Source organism: Oratosquilla oratoria, chromosome 28 (genome assembly GCF_046742065.1).
Source record: "Oratosquilla oratoria isolate Oo_2021 chromosome 28, ASM4674206v1, whole genome shotgun sequence".
Lineage (NCBI taxonomy): Eukaryota > Metazoa > Arthropoda > Malacostraca > Stomatopoda > Squillidae > Oratosquilla > Oratosquilla oratoria.
In genome coordinates this window covers 27,148,852-27,163,589 of record NC_134804.1, presented here as the reverse complement: position 1 = coordinate 27,163,589, position 14,738 = coordinate 27,148,852, and the positions used below count along the sequence as shown (strand labels likewise).

Genomic DNA, 14,738 nt, shown 5'->3' with positions numbered 1-14,738 from the left:
ATGATTAATAACAGCAGAGAACAATAATAAAAATATTACTGTTTATTAACAAGGATTAATTTAATCACGTGTTTTAATGAGGATGTATTTTCATAAACAAGCAAATCAATACGCGGGTCTGTGGCTGAATGTACATACAGTTGGACCCTCACAGATATACGTCATCAACGGCAGATAACGCTGGCGATAAGTTTATTTTTGCAGACGATGGAATGTTAGGGCAGAGATAACAGCTTGGTATCTTCAAGTAATGGGGCAAATTGGAAAGAAAAAGTGTTTTAGTTTCTCGATGTGATTTATCATGCATTTATGCGAAGTAGTACATATGTGGTGTGCTATTCCTTTTAGAATTGATATACGACTGTTGCTGTTGTTATGGGTTGTAGTTTACCAATTCTATTTCTATGGACAATGTCGCGCAGCTACCGTGCGTTATCTTATATTGCGTATGTTGGTTTTGTTAGTTAAGGGTATTCATTCATAACTATTGTCTCGTTTTCTGTAGGAAATTGTGGAGATGACAAAGGTATTGGTGTCTTATCACTCAGGATTTAATGTCGGGTCAGTGTTGTTTGAGGAAGTAGATAACAGATTAGGTGGTTGTTGTGAATTGTTGTGTACACTGGTCAGTCTAGCAGTACACGTGATATTGTGGGAAAGCTTTGCAATGGTAAATTCAGGGATAATTTCCTGTCATGAGATGGCCATATGTGAAGTAGCAATGTCTTGTTTTTAGCTGTACTAGTGTTTCAAATTGTCGGTTAAATTGATATGAAAATAGCCATGGATGCATATGTTGTTTGATTATTCTTAGACGATTTGTCGAGTGATGTTCCCATCTCCTTTGCCACATATTTTGCACTGTTAATCGAAGAACTGGCCTGTTACTGGTTGTAGAGTGCCTACATGGCATAGCACTCAGCACAATGGAACAGATTTGAAGCGGGTGATCTGGAAGATCCAAGCTTGGATTTTATGAACCAGTGGGTAGCGGTAATTGATGGTGGAGATTGCTTGTGGATCTGACACAATTACTGTATATAGGATACGGTGGAACACCTGTGGACAATGTATAAGGCTGTGAGGATGACAAAAAGTTTAACTGTAAAGGTTGAAGCGATGGGTGGGGGGCACTACTGCATAACCTACCCCATAATTCGAGCGGGTGCCATCGTACGGTTGATAGATAAGTAGGAAATCTATGCCGCATGTCTTCAATTAATCATCATTATTATCATAACTATTATCTTAAGTTGGCTACGGTGAGTTAAAAGTCATTGTTTTGCCAAAAGGTTGGACTTTATATGTATATTTGTTGAATTCTTGATTAGTTGAGATCACAAGAGTGAGAGAGATTAGGTTGGTAGGCTTGCTCTTGATGCTGTAGAGATATCTTAGTGATGTTAAGAGCCTGTGCATATCTAGAGGTGGATGTCTACTTTCAGCCCGTACGCTTTGTAGTGGAGTATTGCCGTTAGGCTGGTTGAAGGCAAACTCTAACGGAAAGTTGGGTTTATTTAACAATGAATGTTGGGCGCCAGGTGGGGGGGGGGGCGAGACGATGTTTCAAGTCGTGTCCACGGGTGATCTGCTTGCGAGTCAGGCTCACGTATGCTGCTCCGAGGCTATCTGAATCTTCGACGTCCGTTCAGCTCTTATATACACGGGCAGGTCATTAACCGAGCTCCTAATTGGCGTGAGGCCACGTGCTGCGTAGGCAAAAGGTTTGATGCCGCTGACTCACGAAGACAGAGGGTATGCGTTCCTCAATAGATCCAGTGTTCCTGTGTCGCGTGGCTGGCCGAAGTGCAGGCTTAGTCATGGCTGGCCGATGCTGGCACTGCACGCGTTTTTCTTCAAAGAGGTTTTGAGGTGGTCACGTGGCAGACCCTAGCACTGGTTAGTCATCCCACGAGCGATTCCCTTAAGGGGGGGGGGGCTCGAAGGTAGAGAAGAGGTGAGGACGGAGTGACGAAGTGAGGACCGGTGAGTGAGAAGAGGTGAGGGAAATGAGGGGGGAAGTGAGAACTACAAACAATTACAAAAGGCACCTGTTCTGGAGCGTAGGCCAAGAGAATGTATTCGGAGGGCCATGGGTGTAGCAGAGGAAATCACACCGAGATAGAATCATAGAAGTAGTAAAGATGAGATAGGTAACAGAACGAAGGGACAGTACAAATCAAATGTGGAGATTAGCCTCGAATCACAGAGAATAAGTGACTTAGTCTAAAGGGGAATCAACAAAGTCCTTGAAGTATCGACTGCATACGGATGAGTCTTCGTCAAACACACCACTAAAATGCATACTGTTCTTATCGTTATTCAGCAAGTTTGTCTCACGTGGCATGTCACCTTAATGCGAAAGAAAAAGGAAAATGTGCCAGGATCCTCCGGCCTGAGGCAACGGTGTTGTCATCGCCATTGACTCCAGCGGCATGAGACGCAATACACGGGGCTGTGGTGCCAAGAAATACACTATTACTGCTGTACGCCAATACCGCTCAATACACACTTTACACGAAGCTCGTGCGTCACCAAGATTTTGGTAAATGCCTGATTTTATTTAGCATAAAATGGAATCTTTGTGCGCTAGAATAATGATTCTTAATATCTTTTATTTTCGAGTAACAACCCAAAATTCGGTCCCTTACGACTAAGGTTAAACATATTCTTATAAAGCCACGTATCGTGGTCAACAAAACGTTTAACAATGATTTAACAGGAAAGTGAAATAATAACTGTTTAGTCTCGCTCTGTTAATCACCTAGATCCTGATGACCATGGAGGGTCAGGAACGGTTTCGATTAATCAATTAAGTTCCAATGTCCCCTTCTGGATATTTCGTTGTAGTTAAAGCCAACATAATTTACTTAGCTTAAAGAACAGTTATCAACCTGGGGTCAGTGAACTCCTACTGAGGAAAAGGGGGTAACGAGTTTCCTCAAAAGGGGGCATGAACCAGTTAGTGAACATTTATGATCTTGGTGAATGTTGATGTGATCTCCACGAGTCGAAGGGACAGAACTAATATGGAGTGCACCCTCTACACTTTAAATCTACCGACGAGATTTGTAGATTTTGCTCTTGCTTAACGCCTACCAATGTTGTTCCCTTGCGTATGCCCCACCCCCTTTAAGTGATGACCCATCCAAGTTTAAAAAAAAAAGAAAAACCCACGCCGAGTCTTGGTTTTCCCTTTGTCAGACTCCATACGTTATAGATAATATAATGAAATTCTACATATATAGGAAGAGGAAACTGTAATTCATTAAACCTCAGCGTTACATAACCTGGGATTCCCGGGAATAAGAAACATGACGTCATCACCGTCTGCATTTCGAAAAAGTGACATCACAATCTTATTATTAGTTTATGTGAATATTCTGTATATTATCTGTTAACTTATATTCATTACTATCCACAGAATTATATAGTCCTAATACATTCAGTTTTACGTCATGAACTCCCTTGTTCCAGGCTAGCACGATACCTTACGAAAGGACTATTGTTTTGTCGGTTGAGGGCCATTGTTGAGAACAGACGACTTTCCTAACATCTGCGCCATGACCAGGATTCGAATCCACACTTCTTGCCTGCATAGGCGCTACCAGTGAGTCAAGGCGAGAATAGAAACACATAACCTAACTACAGAAGATACGTTGTCCACCGAATAGTTAATATCAAGTTAATATCAATCAGATGAAAATTAAAATACATTCATTATAGGACCCAAATCCATCGGATCAAAGAAACATTTAAGAGAGATTGCACAGTGTAAATCTTAGTAAATTAAGTCAATTCAAAATTTAGTAATACACTGATTTGAACTACAGGCTTATACCAACAATATTCAAGTTTATAATAGTGATTAGTTTCCATTTTTTAATAAGAAATACAATTATGTTTTAGGAAAAAATATATCTAGTAATCCATATTAGTCCGTTGAAATCGAAGTAACTTTTTGAAAATCGTATTTTTGTTGATTGTCTTGCTTCAAATTTTCACATATCAAAGCCAAAATACTGAATCCGTAATACTTTACATAATGTACCGTAAAAATTCTTTTCCCATATTTCGGTCCACCGTTTCTCTCCGCGTAACGACTTCTGACATGGGGGTTCGCCGTGGCTCGGTTGGTAGAGCGCGCGTCTGGTAATCACGCGGGGGATTCGGAGTCGGTTTGAATCCTGGTCGCAGGTCAGAAGTTTGTAAGGTTAGGAAGAGTTACTGCCTCCCAACCGCTCCTCACCTCAAACTTGAAGTGACTTGATGACATCACTGTGTCATACATCAGCTTCCTCCGAGTATTGTCAGTGATGTGGCTATAGCGTGGACACCGTTTCTCCTGCGTTCTTGTGTGAACAGTTCCGGATCACATGCAAGGGTCCGAGCGGTACCAGGCCCGCGGACCACGGAAAAAACACAAAGTATGGAGCTTAGTGTCGTGACACTTGTGGCTCTGGCGTCACGAAATCTTAGCACGCTTGTCATCACGACAGCTGAACTGGGGCGCCGCTTAAAGATTTCCTCTATGAGTGCCCGAGTGCGTGTCATTCACTTTAGTTTTGAATGAATATTGTGCACATAATCGACACCTCTTATAGTCCCGAATGACAGATAAAAGTGTGTGTGTGTGTGTGTGTGTGTGTGTGCGTGTATGTCAAAAAGAGAACACATCTGTATATATGTGCGTCTGTATGTGTGCGCTTCTGTATGTATGTGCGCCTGTATTTATGTATGCCTGCACGGGTATGAATGCCCGTCTATATGTGTGTGCGTCAGTTTATGTGTGTGTGTCTGTGCGCGCGCGCGCGCGTTTGTGTGTGTGTGTGCGTTTGTGCGCGCGCGCGCATTTATGCGTCCATGTGTGCGCACGCGCACATGTGCACGGGAGCTCGTGTGTGCGCATGCGTGCTCATGCGTATGCATGGCTGCAGGCATGAGTATGTTCGTACATGCGTATGTACGTGCGCACGTGTGGGTGCACGCGGTTGCAAAGACCAGCTGGAAGACAGATGACGACGCGGGAAGTTTCATATACAGATAAGTATACACATATGTATACATAGGTATATATTATATATACACACATTTATATGCATATACATACATATGTGCACACACATTAAATATATATATATATATATATTATATACATATATATAGATATATACATATATATACACATACATACATATACATACATAATATATTATATATATATATACATATACATACATCATATATTATATATATATACATATACATACATATATACACACACAATGTATAATATTATATATTATATATATATATATATATATATATATATACTTTTGAGTATATATCACAATAACATGTGATTCACAAAATGTGTAATAAAACCAACTGGAAAATAGAATTAAATGTGACCGAACGTTTTCCTCTATTTAAGACTCTTGAAAATGTCTTAAACGGACGAAAACGTTCGGTCACCTTTCATTTTATTTTCCAAGTGGTTTTATTACACACACACATTAAATATATATATATAAATATATATATATATATATATATATATACATATATATATACATATTATATACATATATATATATATATATTACACATATATACACACATATACATTATATACACACATATATATATATAATTATATATACATATATATATATATTATATAATATATATATATATATATATATATATATATATATATACAAAAACTGTAACATGCAAATATATAAGACAACAATAAAACGAACCCAGAGTAAATAATAAAATTATAAATTAGATGAGTGACCTACCAAGATGGACAAATAAGTCCACATGCCAGGATGCACCGCAATACAGCCAATAACCTAATGTTGGTAAGCACCGCACAGCGTGTCATAACCACACGTCTGGGACAAATCCCACAAAACGACTTGGGACACGACCAGGTCGTACCACAGTATTATATTTCATCGAGTCTTTATTAAGGCGAGCCATTCGACAAGTTATGCGTCATTGCGACAAATTGATAAACAAGCTACACCGTTGGGATTCGAACCCTTACATACGCAACTGCTTTTTACAAATCGAGGAAGATACCGTTGTGCTATCGTAACCGTACAATTTTTATAGGACGTGCATTCAACTTATAGTTTTCTGTTAGTTTACTTAGTAGATCTTTGTGCCTGACGTTTCGGAACTGTCTTGTCCATGTTCAAGGAGGAAGTGCTGTGTCTTGGTTATATACGTGATGTGCGGATCATAGACATTGCACTGTAGATGAGGTTGTCGTTCGTTGGCTGATGCCGGCCAATAAGCGCGCCTGATGTTCTCACATCCGGGGAGCTCTCCTTGTAGGCGAAGCAATGGGAGTCATTTGTCTTCTTACTGCCATTCTTTTCCCTGAGGGCAAGGTCTGAAGTTCTTCCACCTAAATGTTTATTGTTAACTGTTTTATTTGAATGTGGAGGGCTCCTACGAAAAGCAACATGCGGGGATCTTGTTCTCCGTCTATTATTGTAGTGTTTTGATCTTGGTATTTTCTTGTTAATGGACTGTTGTGTGTGGTGGCGTAGTTGGACTTAACAGATTCACTGCTTTCGTGGTACGTCAGGCGTATTGTTAATTTTGTGGTTGTCATACAAATACACCAGTGAGGCCCACATTCTTCACTATTGCAGCTATGTTGGAGCGATTGCGTATCACTAGTAGAACTGTCTTCTTTGCTTTGTAGTATAAATAAGCTGGGGGTGTTTTGTTGGATCGATGGATTCTGCAGATCTGTGAATATCTTTGTTTTCTCATCTGTCTTGTATTCCGTGGACATGTGGCTTTTGTAGTATATCCTGATTGAATAGTCTTTGTTGTGTTATTGTCTCCGATGTTGTACCTTTTGTTTAGATATGATTGCATCGTTTGTGATACATCTGAGTTGGCGTATCCGTTACTGGATAGGACTTTCGTCTCTTCAATTCTTGATAGGTTTGAGGACAGGTGGAGCAATGGGAGAGGGCCATTCTGACATATGCGCTGTTGGTGGACCGCAAGTAGCGCTTGAGGCACTCTCTATTCCAGTTTGAGCAGAGTCCGGTGTTTGTTGGTTTTGTATACACCGTTGTTAGGTAGCCGGCATTTCGAACGGTGACGAGGACGTCTTGAAACGGGAGGTGTCCTTTGTTGTCTTCTTCGTATGTGAGGTTGAGATCGGTGGCTGTGATGGAACGTTTTCTTGGGTCTTGCGGTTAGTCGAGATACTTTGCATGTGCGAAGATGTCATCCACGTTTCTGCAGTATGAAAGAGGGGCGAGCTGCTGCAAGGACCTCAGTATCGGTGGTTCCCATATAAAAATTAGCAAACATGGCACCTAGAGGGCTGCCTATTGCTACCCCGTAGATTTGCTTGTACAAATGCCCGTTGGGAGAGGTGAAGGGGTCACCTTTCATAGAGATTACTAACAACTCCTTTAGGGTGCTCTCTGGGATGACAAGTGGTTTTGTGTCGTTGCTGTGGTACACTCGTTTTAGGATGGAGTCCATGGTTTCGCTTACGGGGACATTTATGAAGAGATTTTCTACATCCAACGTAAGACTCTGGCATTTCCTACATGAGGGGAATCACGCACGATTTCTAGGAAATCAGAAGTTAAGGCGTGGGCGTAAGTGCTTAGAACGTATACAGCGAGTACCTCTTCGGTTTCTTTGCTATGGGGTATATGGCGGTAAGCATTAGTGAAATGATGTGTCTTATGCGGCTGTCTGATTTGTGTGTCTTTATGTTGACGAACACAGAACCCGGTGTGTTTTCGCCTGTGAACTTCTGTAATTTTGGGCTTCCGGTTCTACCGTGGATACTTGAGATGAGATTCAGTTTCTTTTTAATGGACTCAGTCGTTCACGTCTTCATGAACTTGGTTCATTGAGTAGGGTGTTCATCTTCTGGATATACTCTCCCTTGATGATGACGACGAATTCGGCGGTTATATCAGCACGTCTAAATGTGATGTCTGGGTTCCCTTGCAGTTGTCTTGCGGCGAGATATTTTATTGATTATTTTTACTGTGGTAAGAGACTCGGATTTTTCCAGCTTCAGCAAAAAGGGACGGTTGAAAATCTGGGGTAGTACGGACTTGTCCGGCCTGTTCGCCCTCTTCGATTTTTCGAAAAGGATTTCTATTTCAAGTCGTTTTCGGTGAGGGCGTGGCTTTGACAAGTGGCAGTTGAGTCGCATATTCAGCGATTCTTGATCTTTCGTGTACATGTTATAACACACGCACGCACGCACACACACACACACACACACACACACACACACACATATATATATATATATATACATGTGTAGATATACATATATAAAAACATATATACACATAAATATATATATATATATATATATATATATATATATATATATATATATATATATATTCCTAACAGAAATCAAGGCATAAGAGGGTCTGGGAGTTTTTCAGTCAGAACCCTAAGGTTTGGGGTCTTTTAATGAGCATGGGTGTAGTTCAGATGAGAGTAAAAGGGAAGATATTGGCAGTATGTTTGTGAGAAGGAAGATTGGTGTGTTGCCATTGAGTTAAACTAAGTTGAAAGGGAGGGGTGATTTTGAGTTTGGGAGTGTAGTGAGGAGGGTGTCGGGAGTGAGGAGAGGACAAAGGAGGAACGGGGGTTGCTATAACAGTGCGGAGATAGGTAAGCGTGTGGTTGACTGGAAGATTTCTTCAAGTTTAATGTGGATAAAGGTGAAACTGTGAAGGGAGATGTGGTCTTTGTAAGTGCATATGGGCCGGGTAGTGAGAAGAGTGTAGAGGAAAGGGAAGCTTTTTTGATAGATTTAAATGAGTGTAGAGAGGGTTTAGGGAGAAATGTCAATGCAGTGGTACTGGAAGATCTAAGCGCTAAAGTAAATAAAACAATACACGGAGTAGTTGGAAAGTGTGGAGTACCAGGAAAAAATCGTAGTGGATAGTTGATGATGGAGATGTGTTTAGGAGAGTTGATGATAACTAAGAGTGTATAAGAGAGTCATGCATAAGTACACATGGAAGAGGGTGCTGGATGGAAGGGTGGTTGATAGGGTGTTAATGGACTATGTAGTGGTATCCAGGAGAAGAGTAGGAAGAGTTCTGGATGTCCGTGTGCTTTGGCGAAAGAGTGGGGGAATATCAGATAATTTTTTGGTGGAAGGTAAGTTGAGAGTGGAGGATAGATGGAGAAAGAGGAAGAGGACAGAAGGTAGGGAGGTTCTTAGAGTAAACTGCTTAAATGAGAAGGAAAAGAAGTACAAGAAGCCGAGAGATGCGTGGAAGGAAGTGAAGGATAATATAGAGGGAGGAGTGGAGGACCGGGGGTGTTTCAATGAAGGAGTAACAAGGTGTGCAAAGATGGTGTGTGGAACAAGGATGGGTGGAAATAGAAGGGTAGCGAGTGGTAGGATGGTGAAACATAGGTTATAGAAGAGAAGAAACTAGCATTCACAGACTGGTTGTATAATAGGATGAGAGAAACATACGAAACATACAAAGAAAGAAGAAAGCAAAACAGAAGATAAAGGAGGCAAAAATGAGAGATGTAAAATGGGGGTAGAGTATGACAGAAAAAAAAGAGAAGCAAAACAGAAGATACAGGAGGCAAAATGGAGAGATGTAAAACGAGGAAAGTATGACAAATTTTTGAAAGTACAATAATCAAATTATGATTTGGAAAGAAGTTGAGAGAGGAGGGGGAGGCGAATAAAGTAGAGAAGAAAAGGTAAACGGTACAGATGGAGAGATGATAATGGAATAGATGGCAGTAAGGGGATGATGGGCAGAGTATTTTAGGGAGCTGCTAAATGTGGAGGAGGATACGGAGGAAACTCCCGTTGCAGTGGGAGGCGCTAAGAAAATGACAGTGATGAATGAGGAAAATGGGGGAGAAATAATAAAAGATGAGGTGCAAGCAGTTTTCAAAATCATGAGAGCAGGTAAGGCACCTGGGTTACACGTGTGCAATGCAGAATGTCTGAAGAAGGGAGGTACAGTGATGGTGGACTGGCTGGTGAAATTGTCTAAAATGGGGTAGAGTGTCGGAAGACTGGAGAAAGGCCTGTATAATTCCGCTTTACAGGGGATCAGTTTGTTGAGTGTAGTTTGGAAGGCTTATGGGAGGTTTTTGATTCAGAGGATTAGGAGGGGAACAGTGTGGGTTTAGGATAGGTTGGGGTTGCGTGGATCAGATTTTTTTTTTTTTTGGGGGGGGGGTTTATGGATTTGGAAAAGATTTATGACAAAGTGGATAAGACACTGTGGGAGGTTTTGTAGATATATGGGATAGGAGGAAAGCTGTTAAGTGCTGTGCCTTGCTGCATTCCTTCTGATACAGGGCGATGAACGAGATGCAGGGATGACCGTCATCCAGAAGTAGACAAGGTGGGAGGGAGGGCTGGTGAATGGGAGTGGAATGGACGGGGATGAAATGGATGAGAGTGGAATTATGCCTTTTGGTTTTGGCTACTGGTAAAGGGGGGGAGCCCTTACAAGGGAGCTAGTAAAGTCAAAAGGCACATACCTACTGCCATCCATTCCAATCCCATCCATCACCCCCCCCCTCTTTGCTCCTCATGGATGAGGAGTCATCCCTATATCCCGCCCACCGCCCTGGATCCGACCCAATGCAGCAAGATACAGTACATTCACAGTAAGGCCGCTTCATTTAATCGTCGACTCACCAACGCCCTCTCCGTCCCCACATGCAGAAAAAGAGAAAACAGGAGAAACCTCTTTAGGTTGCGTCGAGATATCATTCACACATAACCACACCCTATCCCCCCCTTCCTTCCATCACAGTATCATATACACAGCCATTCTCCACACACCCCTATCTCCTGCTTTCTCCCTTAAACATTTCCCTCTCGCTCAACTCCCCTTTCACCCCAACCATCCACCTCATCCTCGGTTAAATATATTATTTATATATTTACATATATATCAGAACACTCAACCATAAGTTCTTGTTGTGACCAAATGTCTTGTGAGGAGTTTGTCCGCATACATGTCCAATTGATTGTTTATTCATTCATTCATTATTATCATCTATATTTTTCATGTATATATGTTCATATCAATACATTTATGTATGCATGTCGGTATATAAATATATATTTTCCCAACCCAACGCCACTCCACGAAGAGCATATTGGTTGATGTGACCTCCCCTAATTCCTCTATCTTCTACTGTTTGTTTCTTGCACTCTAAAGATATCTTAATTGACGAAAACGTTAAGTATTCTGTTTCTTCTATTCCCTGTATTTAAGCAACAAGCCCCAATGTGTGTATACATGTGTGTGTGTGTGTGTGTGTGTGTGTGTGTGTGTGTGTGTGTGTGTGTGTGTGTGTGTGTGTGTGTGTGTGTGTGTGTGTGTGTGTGTTTGGAGGAGCAAAGATAAATGCCAGATAGTGTGGTGAGAGAAAAACGACGATGGTTTAGGAATAAACTTACTCTAACGTTGCGACGAACACAAAGAAAACCATGTCGGTCACAATGTTAATTAAAGTAGATCCATTCCTAAACTATCGTCGTTTTTTCCACACACACACACACACACACACACACATATATATATATATATATGCATACACACACACACACACACACACACACATATATATATATATATATATATATATATATATATATATATGTGTTATGTTACTGATTGATCTACGACAGTTTCGGAACATCGTATACTCGTACATTCCCTTATGTCAACTCCCACACCGTGGTATGTAGTCTTCTTTTACCTACAATAGTCTTTTATTCGCTTACACACACATATATATATATATATGTTTTTATATATATATATATATATATATATATATACACGTATACATAGATATATACACATAAACACATACACGCATATACACACACAAGCACATATACATGCATACACGTACACGAGTCCAACACGTGATCCAAGACCAAGGTGTGTCACATGTGCGTACACGTACACATGTACTTACACGTATACATGTGCGTGCACATGTACATAAACACACATTTACATATATACACATACACATGTATACATACACGTTTATACACTTGTACATATATATAATATATATATATATATATATATATATATACGCATGTACACACACATTTACGTACGCATGCACATGTACATATACATACATATTTATACACATGTACACACATATACATAAACATTCTATTACACATATCTATATACACATGCGCGCACACGCACACATACACAACATATACATACACATGCACGAACACACACATACACACAATCACATATACGTCTTCTCTAATACTAGACGATTACGTTTAATTACGGTAGTTTATAATGGACGAATATATCGACCGGAGACCTTTCAGTCTACCATGACGCATGGTATGGGACAATGAATACACCATTACATAAAATCTACTATACCAACAGTATAAACGTAGATACTATTATGCTTCGAGAATGGCTAATATGCTAGAAAGCGACAGGAAGTCAAGTAAAAGCAGTGGTAATGGCTGCTGGTACAACAAACATATGGCGCGTGTCACTGGTTAACACAAACAGCTGACTACTGAGCGGACGCCATGATTCTCTGTCCTTTTCATTGCGATACGCTCGGAAGTCAACAAAGACGTCCTGGTGTTATGGTGAGAAAAATGGGAGAAAAGGGGAAAAAATAAAAAGATAGTACGTTACAGAACATTAAAATGTCAACAAATACGACATGAACGCAATCTTAGTTACAAATACAAAGTACATTTCAACAGCCCATAACAACGTGGTTTGAAAAGATACACAAATGAATTAGAACATCCTCACACGAATACCATAACCTCATTCCAAGACCACTAGAATCCTCGTCAGCTGACGACGTTGCCATGAGATCTTACAACATATCTGCGCCACCGTTTTGAGGTTCCTGGTCCGTCACTGACACACACGGCGACTTATATACTCGTTTACCCACCGGCCAATAGGAGCCCTGGGTATCTTAGAGGAGTGCCAGTGCATGACATTGAGAAAAGAGTGTTGGGGAGTGCCTCACGAGGACGGAGAGGAGAGGAGGTTAAGACAGCCAACCCCTGGAAGTAGGAGAGACAACTGCCGTCGTTTATTGATCGTGAAAGACCTCTCTCTCTGTTCGTTCCTTTTCCTACCCTCCCACCCTCCACTCCCTCCTACATTCACGTTTACACCATGTTCACCCCTTTCGCATACTCACCAGATCAATCAATTCGAATATGCACTGCATTATACATACTGACCATCACAAATCCAAATCCGAAAACATTCCTTCGAAAGCGACCACGAAATTCACAAAGCAAATAATATATTTCACATCACAGCTAACACTGGCATGCCTACTTTATATACACGTGATACTATGTATAAATTGACAGCACTGCACACGCAATAGAAAAAAAAGTCTACCACAAAAATCCCGTGCGCCGTTCTTCCCGCGCTTGTGCCAACGCACCACTGTCAAACGACTTCGGCTCACCCACTACAGACACTGGCCTCCACGTACATGAACTATCGTACGATAGACTGACCCACGAGAAAACTCTCCTTTGCAATAAATTTTTATTTATTTATTATCTACCACATATCTTTTATAATGTTTACCCTAATACTTTGATTTTTTATTTGCTGGATGTTTTGTCTATCGACTGGGTACAATTCTTCGATCTGCATGATGTTCGTAGATAAACATCCGAAATATATATTTTCTTCAATATTCACTGACAAATAGTTCTGAAATATTGTCATTATTTCTGCTGAAATACGAAAAACATTCACCCACGATGTCTGAAACAGCTGATAGCTATATGCTGTTGTTGCACAGAAACCACGAAAGAGAAATTCAGTCTGAATTTTGTTGCGTTAATTGTAGAACTCAGTTATCTTTTATAGAAAGTGTATATTATATATGTATATATATATATTAACTTACAAATAAACATAAACATAAATTCTTGAATTACAAAAGCTATCAGTAAATATATAGATCGATTTCTGCACGTTGTATGAATCGTCGTGCATCGGGCACCCGCGATTGCACACATGTGTAAGTTGACAATTTTGCTTTGTGTTCCTTGAATTCCTGACATGCTAGAAATAATAGGGAAATGGATATATATTTCTTACACTAACTGAATATCTCTAAAAGATGGGCCGAACCATTTCTTGTATATACAAACCGTTTGTACCTTCCGTAAAAGATTACGAAGAGCGAATGGCAATCGACCATGGACAAGGACACAAAAACAGTCAACCGTGAGAATTTTTTTTTTCACGTGAAAACAAATTCCACGATGTCATTATCGACATGATATGTAAAATTATATTTAGGGATCAGTATTTATCTTAATCACTGCAACAGTGCCGTTAGTGGAAAAATCCGAATGGAATTTATCAAGAATAATAAAATATGTGGATCTGAGGTAGAAATTGTGTGAATATTTCAATCTGAAATAACTGTGGGTGACTGTATAATATAAATTCAGTTTCTACATCGAGCTGACTCAGCTTGTTGTTCGAACAGTGTTTGAAGTCACGAAATTTTACCAATCTAGACCAAATCGGAATTTGCATGAAAATGAGTTTTCCTGTTTCACGTTATTCTCGTTTTCTTCGAGAACAAAATGTTGTTTCATGACAGAAAACAAAATATTGATGGGTAACTTTAAGATAAAAATTCTAGGT

The 14,738-nt window shown here is 40.2% G+C and overlaps 1 protein-coding gene across 5 annotated transcripts in view; it reads right to left on the bottom strand.

Annotated features, from left to right (window-relative positions):
• Window positions 1-13,537, bottom strand: part of Cen (cerebellar degeneration-related protein 2-like) — a 201,532-nt gene extending 187,995 nt beyond the window's left edge. For 2 of the 5 annotated variants that reach the window (XM_076211052.1, XM_076211058.1), the window contains exon 1: window positions 13,464-13,537. The gene's annotated coding sequence lies outside the window, so the exon portion shown is untranslated. Of the gene's footprint in view, window positions 1-13,077; window positions 13,095-13,254; window positions 13,274-13,463 lie in introns of those variants that run through there. The other 3 variants (XM_076211053.1, XM_076211054.1, XM_076211056.1) reach the window with 3 other exon arrangements.
• Between the last annotated feature and the right edge of the window lie 1,201 nt (window positions 13,538-14,738).